The following is a 14,060-nucleotide window of genomic DNA, read 5'->3' on the forward strand; positions in this document are numbered from 1 at the left end:
TCTGCTGAAATACACGTTTTGACACTTTCTGCACACTGGGGTTAAGAGCTTTGGCAGTGAGCTCCTCTTTGCCAAGCAGTTACTTTGGGATTCAACAATCTGAAAAAACGTGTTTATCTCGGGCTGAAAAACACGTTTTGAAAAGTCTGCTGCTCCTGCCCCATAAGTAACATGGGGGTAGCCAAAGTTGCAGAAACATGTTTATTTCTGCTGAAATACACGTTTTGACACTTTCTGCACACTGGGGTTAAGATCTGAGGCAGTGAGCTCTTCTGAGCCTAGCAGTTACATTGGATTTCAACAATCTGAAAAAACGCGTTTATCTCGGGCTGAAAAACACGTTTTGAAAAGTCTGCTGCTCCTGTCCCATAAGTTACATGGGGGTAGCCAAACTTGCAGAAACATGTTTATTTCTGCTGAAATACACGTTTTGACACTTTCTGCACACTGGGGTTAAGATCTGAGGCAGTGAGCTCTTCTGAGCCTAGCAGTTACTTTGGATTTCAACAAACTGAAAAAACGCGTTTATCTCGGGCTGAAAAACACTTTTTGAAAAGTCTGCTGCTCCTGCCCCATAAGTTACATGGGGGTAGCCAAAGTTGCAGAAAGATGTTTATTTCTGCTGAATTACACGTTTTGACACTTTCTGCACACTGGGGTTAAGATCTGAGGCAGTGAGCTCTTCTGAGCCTAGCAGTTACTTTGGATTTCAACAATCTGAAAAAAACGTGTTTATCTCGGGCTGAAAAACACGTTTTGAAAAGTCTGCTGCTCCTGTCCCATAAGTTACATGGGGGTAGCCAAAGTTGCAGAAACATGTTTATTTCTGCTGAAATACACGTTTTGACACTTTCTGCACACTGGGGTTAAGAGCTTTGGCAGTGAGCTCCTCTTTGCCTAGCAGTTACATTGGGATTCAACAATCTGAAAAAACGTGTTTATCTCGGGCTGAAAAACACGTTTTGAAAAGTCTGCTGCTCCTGCCCCATAAGTTACATGGGGGTAGCCAAAGTTGCAGAAACATGTTTATTTCTGCTGAAATACACGTTTTGACACTTTCTGCACACTGGGGTTAAGATCTTAGGCAGTGAGCTCTTCTGAGCCTAGCAGTTACATTGGATTTCAACAATCTGAAAAAACGCGTTTATCTCGGGCTGAAAAACAAGTTTTGAAAAGTCTGCTGTTTCTGCCATACAAGTTACATGGGGGTGACCAAAGTTGCAGAAACATGTTTATTTCTGCTGAAATACACGTTTTGACACTTTCTGCACACTGGGGTTAAGAGCTTTGGCAGTGAGCTCCTCTTTGCCTAGCAGTTACATTGGGATTCAACAATCTGAAAAAACGTGTTTATCTCGGGCTGAAAAACACGTTTTGAAAAGTCTGCTGTTCCTGCCATACAAGTTTCATGGGGGTGACAAAAGTTGCAGAAACATGTTTATTTCTGCTGAAATACACGTTTTGACACTTTCTGGCCACTGGGGTTAAGAGCTTTGGCAGTGAGCTCCTCTTAGCCTAGCACTTACATTGGGATTCAACAATCTGAAAAAACGTGTTTATCTCAGGCTGAGAAACACGTTTTGAAAAGTCTGCTGCTCCTGTTCCATAAGTTACATGGGGGTAGCCAAAGTTGCAGAAGCATGTTTATTTTTGCTGAAATACACGTTTTGACACTTTCTGCACACTGGGGTTAAGATCTGAGGCAGTGAGCTCTTCTGAGCCTTGCAGTTACATTGGATTTCAACAATCTGAAAAAACGCGTTTATCTCGGGCTGAAAAACACGTTTTGAAAAGTCTGCTGCTCCTGTCCCATAAGTTACATGGGGGTAGCCAAAGTTGCAGAAACATGTTTATTTCTGCTGAAATACACGTTTTGACACTTTCTGCACACTGGGGTTAAGAGCTTTGGCAGTGAGCTCCTCTTTGCCAAGCAGTTACATTGGGATTCAACAATCTGAAAAAACGTGTTTATCTCGGGCTGAAAAACACGTTTTGAAAAGTCTGCTGCTCCTGCCCCATAAGTAACATGGGGGTAGCCAAAGTTGCAGAAACATGTTTATTTCTGCTGAAATACACGTTTTGACACTTTCTGCACACTGGGGTTAAGATCTGAGGCAGTGAGCTCTTCTGAGCCTAGCAGTTACATTGGATTTCAACAATCTGAAAAAACGCGTTTATCTCGGGCTGAAAAACACGTTTTGAAAAGTCTGCTGCTCCTGTCCCATAAGTTACATGGGGGTAGCCAAACTTGCAGAAACATGTTTATTTCTGCTGAAATACACGTTTTGACACTTTCTGCACACTGGGGTTAAGATCTGAGGCAGTGAGCTCTTCTGAGCCTAGCAGTTACATTGGATTTCAACAATCTGAAAAAACGCGTTTATCTCGGGCTGAAAAACAGGTTTTGAAAAGTCTGCTGCTCCTGTCCCATAAGTTACATGGGGGTAGCCAAAGTTGCAGAAACATGTTAATTTCTGCTGAAATACACGTTTTGACACTTTCTGCACACTGGGGTTAAGAGCATTGGCAGTGAGCTCCTCTTTGCCTAGCAGTTACATTGGGATTCAACAATCTGAAAAAACGTGTTTATCTCGGGCTGAAAAACACGTTTTGAAAAGTCTGCTGCTCCTGCCCCATAAGTTACATGGGGGTAGCCAAAGTTGCAGAAACATGTTTATTTTTGCTGAAATACACGTTTTGACACTTTCTGCACATTGGGGTTAAGAGCTTTGGCAGTGAGCTCCTCATAGCCTAGCAGTTACATTGGGATTCAACAAACTGAAAAAACGCGTTTATCTCGGGCTGAAAAACACGTTTTGAAAAGTCTGCTGCTCCTGCCCAATAAGTTACATGGGGGTATCCAAAGTTGCAGAAACATGTTTATTTCTGCTAAAATACACGTTTTGACACTTTCTGCACACTGGGGTTAAGATCTTAGGCAGTGAGCTCTTCTGAGCCTAGCAGTTACATTGGATTTCAACAATCTGAAAAAACGCGTTTATCTCGGGCTGAAAAACACGTTTTGAAAAGTCTGCTGCTCCTGCCCCATAAGTTACATGGGGGTAGCCAAAGTTGCAGAAACATGTTTATTTCTGCTGAAATACACGTTTTGACACTTTCTGCACACTGGGGTTAAGAGCTTTGGCAGTGAGCTCCTCTTTGCCAAGCAGTTACTTTGGGATTCAACAATCTGAAAAAACGTGTTTATCTCGGGCTGAAAAACACGTTTTGAAAAGTCTGCTGCTCCTGCCCCATAAGTAACATGGGGGTAGCCAAAGTTGCAGAAACATGTTTATTTCTGCTGAAATACACGTTTTGACACTTTCTGCACACTGGGGTTAAGATCTGAGGCAGTGAGCTCTTCTGAGCCTAGCAGTTACATTGGATTTCAACAATCTGAAAAAACGCGTTTATCTCGGGCTGAAAAACACGTTTTGAAAAGTCTGCTGCTCCTGTCCCATAAGTTACATGGGGGTAGCCAAACTTGCAGAAACATGTTTATTTCTGCTGAAATACACGTTTTGACACTTTCTGCACACTGGGGTTAAGATCTGAGGCAGTGAGCTCTTCTGAGCCTAGCAGTTACTTTGGATTTCAACAAACTGAAAAAACGCGTTTATCTCGGGCTGAAAAACACGTTTTGAAAAGTCTGCTGCTCCTGCCCCATAAGTTACATGGGGGTAGCCAAAGTTGCAGAAAGATGTTTATTTCTGCTGAAATACACGTTTTGACACTTTCTGCACACTGGGGTTAAGATCTGAGGCAGTGAGCTCTTCTGAGCCTAGCAGTTACTTTGGATTTCAACAATCTGAAAAAAACGTGTTTATCTCGGGCTGAAAAACACGTTTTGAAAAGTCTGCTGCTCCTGTCCCATAAGTTACATGGGGGTAGCCAAAGTTGCAGAAACATGTTTATTTCTGCTGAAATACACGTTTTGACACTTTCTGCACACTGGGGTTAAGATCTTAGGCAGTGAGCTCTTCTGAGCCTAGCAGTTACATTGGATTTCAACAATCTGAAAAAACGCGTTTATCTCGGGCTGAAAAACAAGTTTTGAAAAGTCTGCTGTTTCTGCCATACAAGTTACATGGGGGTGACCAAAGTTGCAGAAACATGTTTATTTCTGCTGAAATACACGTTTTGACACTTTCTGCACACTGGGGTTAAGAGCTTTGGCAGTGAGCTCCTCTTTGCCTAGCAGTTACATTGGGATTCAACAATCTGAAAAAACGTGTTTATCTCGGGCTGAAAAACACGTTTTGAAAAGTCTGCTGTTCCTGCCATACAAGTTTCATGGGGGTGACAAAAGTTGCAGAAACATGTTTATTTCTGCTGAAATACACGTTTTGACACTTTCTGGCCACTGGGGTTAAGAGCTTTGGCAGTGAGCTCCTCTTAGCCTAGCACTTACATTGGGATTCAACAATCTGAAAAAACGTGTTTATCTCAGGCTGAAAAACACGTTTTGAAAAGTCTGCTGCTCCTGTTCCATAAGTTACATGGGGGTAGCCAAAGTTGCAGAAGCATGTTTATTTTTGCTGAAATACACGTTTTGACACTTTCTGCACACTGGGGTTAAGATCTGAGGCAGTGAGCTCTTCTGAGCCTTGCAGTTACATTGGATTTCAACAATCTGAAAAAACGCGTTTATCTCGGGCTGAAAAACAGGTTTTGAAAAGTCTGCTGCTCCTGTCCCATAAGTTACATGGGGGTAGCCAAAGTTGCAGAAACATGTTTATTTCTGCTGAAATACACGTTTTGACACTTTCTGCACACTGGGGTTAAGAGCTTTGGCAGTGAGCTCCTCTTTGCCAAGCAGTTACATTGGGATTCAACAATCTGAAAAAACGTGTTTATCTCGGGCTGAAAAACACGTTTTGAAAAGTCTGCTGCTCCTGCCCCATAAGTAACATGGGGGTAGCCAAAGTTGCAGAAACATGTTTATTTCTGCTGAAATACACGTTTTGACACTTTCTGCACACTGGGGTTAAGATCTGAGGCAGTGAGCTCTTCTGAGCCTAGCAGTTACATTGGATTTCAACAATCTGAAAAAACGCGTTTATCTCGGGCTGAAAAACACGTTTTGAAAAGTCTGCTGCTCCTGTCCCATAAGTTACATGGGGGTAGCCAAACTTGCAGAAACATGTTTATTTCTGCTGAAATACACGTTTTGACACTTTCTGCACACTGGGGTTAAGATCTGAGGCAGTGAGCTCTTCTGAGCCTAGCAGTTACTTTGGATTTCAACAATCTGAAAAAAACGTGTTTATCTCGGGCTGAAAAACACGTTTTGAAAAGTCTGCTGCTCCTGCCCCATAAGTAACATGGGGGTAGCCAAAGTTGCAGAAACATGTTTATTTCTGCTGAAATACACGTTTTTACACTTTCTGCACACTGGGGTTAAGATCTGAGGCAGTGAGCTCTTCTGAGCCTAGCAGTTACTTTGGATTATAACAATCTGAAAAAAACGCGTTTATCTCGGGCTGAAAAACACGTTTTGAAAAGCCTGCTGCTCCTGTCCCATAAGTTACATGGGGGTAGCCAAAGTTGCAGAAACATGTTTATTTCTGCTGAAATACACGTTTTGACACTTTCTGCACACTGGGGTTAAGATCTTAGGCAGTGAGCTCCTCTGAGCCTAGCAGTTACATTGGATTTCAACAATCTGAAAAAACGCGTTTATCTCGGGCTGAAAAACACGTTTTGAAAAGTCTGCTGCTCCTGTCCCATAAGTTACATGGGGGTAGCCAAAGTTGCAGAAACATGTTTATTTCTGCTGAAATACACGTTTTGACACTTTCTGCACACTGGGGTTAAGATCTTAGGCAGTGAGCTCCTCTGAGCCTAGCAGTTACATTGGATTTCAACAATCTGAAAAAACGCGTTTATCTCGGGCTGAAAAACACCTTTTGAAAAGTCTGCTGCTCCTGTCCCATAAGTTACATGGGGGTAGCCAAAGTTGCAGAAACATGTTTATTTCTGCTGAAATACACGTTTTGACACTTTCTGGCCACTGGGGTTAAGAGCTTTGGCAGTGAGCTCCTCTTAGCCTAGCACTTACATTGGGATTCAACAATCTGAAAAAACGTGTTTATCTCGGGCTGAAAAACACGTTTTGAAAAGTCTGCTGCTCCTGTTCCATAAGTTACATGGGGGTAGCCAAAGTTGCAGAAACATGTTTATTTTTGCTGAAATACACGTTTTTACACTTTCTGCACACTGGGGTTAAGATCTGAGGCAGTGAGCTCTTCTGAGCCTAGCAGTTACATTGGATTTCAACAATCTGAAAAAACACGTTTATCTCGGGCTGAAAAACACGTTTTGAAAAGTCTGCTGCTCCTGTCCCATAAGTTACATGGGGGTAGCCAAAGTTGCAGAAACATGTTTATTTCTGCTGAAATACACGTTTTGACACTTTCTGCACACTGGGGTTAAGATCTGAGGCAGTGAGCTCCTCTTTGCCTAGCAGTTACATTGGATTTCAACAATCTGAAAAAACGCGTTTATCTCGGGCTGAAAAACACGTTTTGAAAAGTCTGCTGCTCCTGTCCCATAAGTTAGATGGGGGTAGCCAAATTTGCAGAAACATGTTTATTTCTGCTGAAATACACGTTTTGACACTTTCTGCACACTGGGGTTAAGAGCTGAGGCAGTCAACTCTTCTGAGCCTAGCAGTTACTTTGGATTTCAACAATCTGAAAAAACGCGTTTATCTCGGGCTGAAAAACACGTTTTGAAAAGTCTGCTGCTCCTGTCCCATAAGTTACATGGGGGTAGCCAAAGTTGCAGAAACATGTTTATTTCTGCTGAAATACACGTTTTGACACTTTCTGCACACTGGGGTTAAGAGCTTTGGCAGTGAGCTCCTCTTTGCCTAGCAGTTACATTGGGATTCAACAATCTGAAAAAACGTGTTTATCTCGGGCTGAAAAACACGTTTTGAAAAGTCTGCTGCTCCTGCCCCATAAGTTACATGGGGGTGAGAAAAGTTGCAGAAACATGTTTATTTCTGCTGAAATACACGTTTTGACATTTTCTGCACACTGGGGTTAAGAGCTTTGGCAGTGAGCTCCTCTTTGCCTAGCAGTTACATTGGGATTCAACAATCTGAAAAAACGTGTTTATCTCGGGCTGAAAAACACGTTTTGAAAAGTCTGCTGTTCATGCCATACAAGTTTCATGGGGGTGACAAAAGTTGCAGAAACATGTTTATTTCTGCTGAAATACACGTTTTGACACTTTCTGGCCACTGGGGTTAAGAGCTTTGGCAGTGAGCTCCTCTTAGCCTAGCACTTACATTGGGATTCAACAATCTGAAAAAACGTGTTTATCTCGGGCTGAAAAACACGTTTTGAAAAGTCTGCTGCTCCTGTTCCATAAGTTACATGGGGGTAGCCAAAGTTGCAGAAACATGTTTATTTTTGCTGAAATACACGTTTTGACACTTTCTGCACACTGGGGTTAAGATCTGAGGCAGTGAGCTCTTCTGAGCCTAGCAGTTACATTGGATTTCAACAATCTGAAAAAACGCGTTTATCTCGGGCTGAAAAACACGTTTTGAAAAGTCTGCTGCTCCTGTCCCATAAGTTACATGGGGGTAGCCAAACTTGCAGAAACATGTTTATTTCTGCTGAAATACACGTTTTGACACTTTCTGCACACTGGGGTTAAGAGCTTTGGCAGTGAGCTCCTCTTTGCCTAGCAGTTACATTGGGATTCAACAATCTGAAAAAACGTGTTTATTTCGGGCTGAAAAACACGTTTTGAAAAGTCTGCTGCTCCTGCCCCATATGTAACATGGGGGTAGCCAAAGTTGCAGAAACATGTTTATTTCTGCTGAAATACACGTTTTGACACTTTCTGCACACTGGGGTTAAGATCTGAGGCAGTGGGCTCTTCTGAGCCTAGCAGTTAGATTGGATTTCAACAATCTGAAAAAACGCGTTTATCTCGGGCTGAAAAACACGTTTTGAAAAGTCTGCTGCTCCTGTCCCATAAGTTACATGGGGGTAGCCAAAGTTGCAGAAACATGTTTATTTCTGCTGAAATACACGTTTTGACACTTTCTGCACACTGGGGTTAAGATCTGAGGCAGTGAGCTCTTCTGAGCCTAGCAGTTACTTTGGATTTCAACAATCTGAAAAAAACGTGTTTATCTCGGGCTGAAAAACACGTTTTGAAAAGTCTGCTGCTCCTGCCCCATAAGTAACATGGGGGTAGCCAAAGTTGCAGAAACATGTTTATTTCTGCTGAAATACACGTTTTTACACTTTCTGCACACTGGGGTTAAGATCTGAGGCAGTGAGCTCTTCTGAGCCTAGCAGTTACTTTGGATTTCAACAATCTGAAAAAAAAGGCGTTTATCTCGGGCTGAAAAACACGTTTTGAAAAGTCTGCTGCTCCTGTCCCATAAGTTACATGGGGGTAGCCAAAGTTGCAGAAACATGTTTATTTCTGCTGAAATACACGTTTTGACACTTTCTGCACACTGGGGTTAAGATCTTAGGCAGTGAGCTCTTCTGAGCCTAGCAGTTACATTGGATTTCAACAATCTGAAAAAACGCGTTTATCTCGGGCTGAAAAACACGTTTTGAAAAGTCTGCTGCTCCTGTCCCATAAGTTACATGGGGGTAGCCAAAGTTGCAGAAACATGTTTATTTCTGCTGAAATACACGTTTTGACACTTTCTGCACACTGGGGTTAAGATCTTAGGCAGTGAGCTCCTCTGAGCCTAGCAGTTACATTGGATTTCAACAATCTGAAAAAACGCGTTTATCTCGGGCTGAAAAACACGTTTTGAAAAGTCTGCTGCTCCTGTCCCATAAGTTACATGGGGGTAGCCAAAGTTGCAGAAACATGTTTATTTCTGCTGAAATACACGTTTTGACACTTTCTGCACACTGGGGTTAAGATCTTAGGCAGTGAGCTCCTCTGAGCCTAGCAGTTACATTGGATTTCAACAATCTGAAAAAACGCGTTTATCTCGGGCTGAAAAACACCTTTTGAAAAGTCTGCTGCTCCTGTCCCATAAGTTACATGGGGGTAGCCAAAGTTGCAGAAACATGTTTATTTCTGCTGAAATACACGTTTTGACACTTTCTGGCCACTGGGGTTAAGAGCTTTGGCAGTGAGCTCCTCTTAGCCTAGCACTTACATTGGGATTCAACAATCTGAAAAAACGTGTTTATCTCGGGCTGAAAAACACGTTTTGAAAAGTCTGCTGCTCCTGTTCCATAAGTTACATGGGGGTAGCCAAAGTTGCAGAAACATGTTTATTTTTGCTGAAATACACGTTTTTACACTTTCTGCACACTGGGGTTAAGATCTGAGGCAGTGAGCTCTTCTGAGCCTAGCAGTTACATTGGATTTCAACAATCTGAAAAAACACGTTTATCTCGGGCTGAAAAACACGTTTTGAAAAGTCTGCTGCTCCTGTCCCATAAGTTACATGGGGGTAGCCAAAGTTGCAGAAACATGTTTATTTCTGCTGAAATACACGTTTTGACACTTTCTGCACACTGGGGTTAAGATCTGAGGCAGTGAGCTCCTCTTTGCCTAGCAGTTACATTGGATTTCAACAATCTGAAAAAACGCGTTTATCTCGGGCTGAAAAACACGTTTTGAAAAGTCTGCTGCTCCTGTCCCATAAGTTAGATGGGGGTAGCCAAATTTGCAGAAACATGTTTATTTCAGCTGAAAAACAGGTTTTGACACTTTCTGCACACTGGGGTTAAGAGCTGAGGCAGTCAGCTCTTCTGAGCCTAGCAGTTACTTTGGATTTCAACAATCTGAAAAAACGCGTTTATCTCGGGCTGAAAAACACGTTTTGAAAAGTCTGCTGCTCCTGTCCCATAAGTTACATGGGGGTAGCCAAAGTTGCAGAAACATGTTTATTTCTGCTGAAATACACGTTTTGACACTTTCTGCACACTGGGGTTAAGAGCTTTGGCAGTGAGCTCCTCTTTGCCTAGCAGTTACATTGGGATTCAACAATCTGAAAAAACGTGTTTATCTCGGGCTGAAAAACACGTTTTGAAAAGTCTGCTGCTCCTGCCCCATAAGTTACATGGGGGTGAGAAAAGTTGCAGAAACATGTTTATTTCTGCTGAAATACACGTTTTGACACTTTCTGCACACTGGGGTTAAGAGCTTTGGCAGTGAGCTCCTCTTTGCCTAGCAGTTACATTGGGATTCAACAATCTGAAAAAACGTGTTTATCTCGGGCTGAAAAACACGTTTTGAAAAGTCTGCTGTTCATGCCATACAAGTTTCATGGGGGTGACAAAAGTTGCAGAAACATGTTTATTTCTGCTGAAATACACGTTTTGACACTTTCTGGCCACTGGGGATAAGAGCTTTGGCAGTGAGCTCCTCTTAGCCTAGCACTTACATTGAGATTCAACAATCTGAAAAAACGTGTTTATCTCGGGCTGAAAAACACCTTTTGAAAAGTCTGCTGCTCCTGTTCCATAAGTTACATGGGGGTAGCCAAAGTTGCAGAAACATGTTTATTTTTGCTGAAATACAAGTTTTGACACTTTCTGCACACTGGGGTTAAGATCTGAGGCAGTGAGCTCTTCTGAGCCTAGCAGTTACATTGGATTTCAACAATCTGAAAAAACGCGTTTATCTCGGGCTGAAAAACACGTTTTGAAAAGTCTGCTGCTCCTGTCCCATAAGTTACATGGGGGTAGCCAAACTTGCAGAAACATGTTTATTTCTGCTGAAATACACGTTTTGACACTTTCTGCACACTGGGGTTAAGAGCTTTGGCAGTGAGCTCCTCTTTGCCTAGCAGTTACATTGGGATTCAACAATCTGAAAAAACGTGTTTATTTCGGGCTGAAAAACACGTTTTGAAAAGTCTGCTGCTCCTGCCCCATATGTAACATGGGGGTAGCCAAAGTTGCAGAAACATGTTTATTTCTGCTGAAATACACGTATTGACACTTTCTGCACACTGGGGTTAAGATCTGAGGCAGTGAGCTCTTCTGAGCCTAGCAGTTACATTGGGATTCAACAATCTGAAAAAAACGTGTTTATCTCGGGCTGAAAAACACGTTTTGAAAAGTCTGCTGCTCCTGTCCCATAAGTTACATGGGGGTAGCCAAAGTTGCAGAAACATGTTTATTTCTGCTGAAATACACGTTTTGACACTTTCTGCACACTGGGGTTAAGAGCTTTGGCAGTGAGCTCCTCTTTGCCTAGCAGTTACATTGGGATTCAACAATCTGAAAAAACGTGTTTATCTCGGGCTGAAAAACACGTTTTGAAAAGTCTGCTGCTCCTGCCCCATAAGTTACATGGGGGTGAGAAAAGTTGCAGAAACATGTTTATTTCTGCTGAAATACACGTTTTGACACTTTCTGCACACTGGGGTTAAGAGCTTTGGCAGTGAGCTCCTCTTTGCCTAGCAGTTACATTGGGATTCAACAATCTGAAAAAACGTGTTTATCTCGGGCTGAAAAACACGTTTTGAAAAGTCTGCTGTTCATGCCATACAAGTTTCATGGGGGTGACAAAAGTTGCAGAAACATGTTTATTTCTGCTGAAATACACGTTTTGACACTTTCTGGCCACTGGGGATAAGAGCTTTGGCAGTGAGCTCCTCTTAGCCTAGCACTTACATTGAGATTCAACAATCTGAAAAAACGTGTTTATCTCGGGCTGAAAAACACCTTTTGAAAAGTCTGCTGCTCCTGTTCCATAAGTTACATGGGGGTAGCCAAAGTTGCAGAAACATGTTTATTTTTGCTGAAATACAAGTTTTGACACTTTCTGCACACTGGGGTTAAGATCTGAGGCAGTGAGCTCTTCTGAGCCTAGCAGTTACATTGGATTTCAACAATCTGAAAAAACGCGTTTATCTCGGGCTGAAAAACACGTTTTGAAAAGTCTGCTGCTCCTGTCCCATAAGTTACATGGGGGTAGCCAAACTTGCAGAAACATGTTTATTTCTGCTGAAATACACGTTTTGACACTTTCTGCACACTGGGGTTAAGAGCTTTGGCAGTGAGCTCCTCTTTGCCTAGCAGTTACATTGGGATTCAACAATCTGAAAAAACGTGTTTATTTCGGGCTGAAAAACACGTTTTGAAAAGTCTGCTGCTCCTGCCCCATATGTAACATGGGGGTAGCCAAAGTTGCAGAAACATGTTTATTTCTGCTGAAATACACGTATTGACACTTTCTGCACACTGGGGTTAAGATCTGAGGCAGTGAGCTCTTCTGAGCCTAGCAGTTACATTGGGATTCAACAATCTGAAAAAAACGTGTTTATCTCGGGCTGAAAAACACGTTTTGAAAAGTCTGCTGCTCCTGTCCCATAAGTTACATGGGGGTAGCCAAACTTGCAGAAACATGTTTATTTCTGCTGAAATACACGTTTTGACACTTTCTGCACACTGGGGTTAAGATCTGAGGCAGTGAGCTCTTCTGAGCCTAGCAGTTACTTTGGATTTCAACAATCTGAAAAAAACGTGTTTATCTCGGGCTGAAAAACACGTTTTGAAAAGTCTGCTGCTCCTGCCCCATAAGTAACATGGGGGTAGCCAAAGTTGCAGAAACATGTTTATTTCTGCTGAAATACACGTTTTTACACTTTCTGCACACTGGGGTTAAGATCTGAGGCAGTGAGCTCTTCTGAGCCTAGCAGTTACTTTGGATTTCAACAATCTGAAAAAAAAGGCGTTTATCTCGGGCTGAAAAACACGTTTTGAAAAGTCTGCTGCTCCTGTCCCATAAGTTACATGGGGGTAGCCAAAGTTGCAGAAACATGTTTATTTCTGCTGAAATACACGTTTTGACACTTTCTGCACACTGGGGTTAAGATCTTAGGCAGTGAGCTCCTCTGAGCCTAGCAGTTACATTGGATTTCAACAATCTGAAAAAACGCGTTTATCTCGGGCTGAAAAACACGTTTTGAAAAGTCTGCTGCTCCTGTCCCATAAGTTACATGGGGGTAGCCAAAGTTGCAGAAACATGTTTATTTCTGCTGAAATACACGTTTTGACACTTTCTGCACACTGGGGTTAAGATCTTAGGCAGTGAGCTCCTCTGAGCCTAGCAGTTACATTGGATTTCAACAATCTGAAAAAACGCGTTTATCTCGGGCTGAAAAACACCTTTTGAAAAGTCTGCTGCTCCTGTCCCATAAGTTACATGGGGGTAGCCAAAGTTGCAGAAACATGTTTATTTCTGCTGAAATACACGTTTTGACACTTTCTGGCCACTGGGGTTAAGAGCTTTGGTAGTGAGCTCCTCTTAGCCTAGCACTTACATTGGGATTCAACAATCTGAAAAAACGTGTTTATCTCGGGCTGAAAAACACGTTTTGAAAAGTCTGCTGCTCCTGTTCCATAAGTTACATGGGGGTAGCCAAAGTTGCAGAAACATGTTTATTTTTGCTGAAATACACGTTTTTACACTTTCTGCACACTGGGGTTAAGATCTGAGGCAGTGAGCTCTTCTGAGCCTAGCAGTTACATTGGATTTCAACAATCTGAAAAAACACGTTTATCTCGGGCTGAAAAACACGTTTTGAAAAGTCTGCTGCTCCTGTTCCATAAGTTACATGGGGGTAGCCAAAGTTGCAGAAACATGTTTATTTTTGCTGAAATACACGTTTTTACACTTTCTGCACACTGGGGTTAAGATCTGAGGCAGTGAGCTCTTCTGAGCCTAGCAGTTACATTGGATTTCAACAATCTGAAAAAACACGTTTATCTCGGGCTGAAAAACACGTTTTGAAAAGTCTGCTGCTCCTGCCCCATAAGTTACATGGGGGTGAGAAAAGTTGCAGAAACATGTTTATTTCTGCTGAAATACACGTTTTGACACTTTCTGCACACTGGGGTTAAGAGCTTTGGCAGTGAGCTCCTCTTTGCCTAGCAGTTACATTGGGATTCAACAATCTGAAAAAACGTGTTTATCTCGGGCTGAAAAACACCTTTTGAAAAGTCTGCTGCTCCTGTTCCATAAGTTACATGGGGGTAGCCAAAGTTGCAGAAACATGTTTATTTTTGCTGAAATTCAAGTTTTGACACTTTCTGCACACTGGG

The sequence above is a fragment of the Lepisosteus platostomus genome, chromosome 19 (assembly GCF_059453375.1).
Source record: "Lepisosteus platostomus isolate fLepPlt1 chromosome 19, fLepPlt1.hap1, whole genome shotgun sequence".
NCBI classification, from domain to species: Eukaryota; Metazoa; Chordata; class Actinopteri; order Semionotiformes; family Lepisosteidae; genus Lepisosteus; species Lepisosteus platostomus.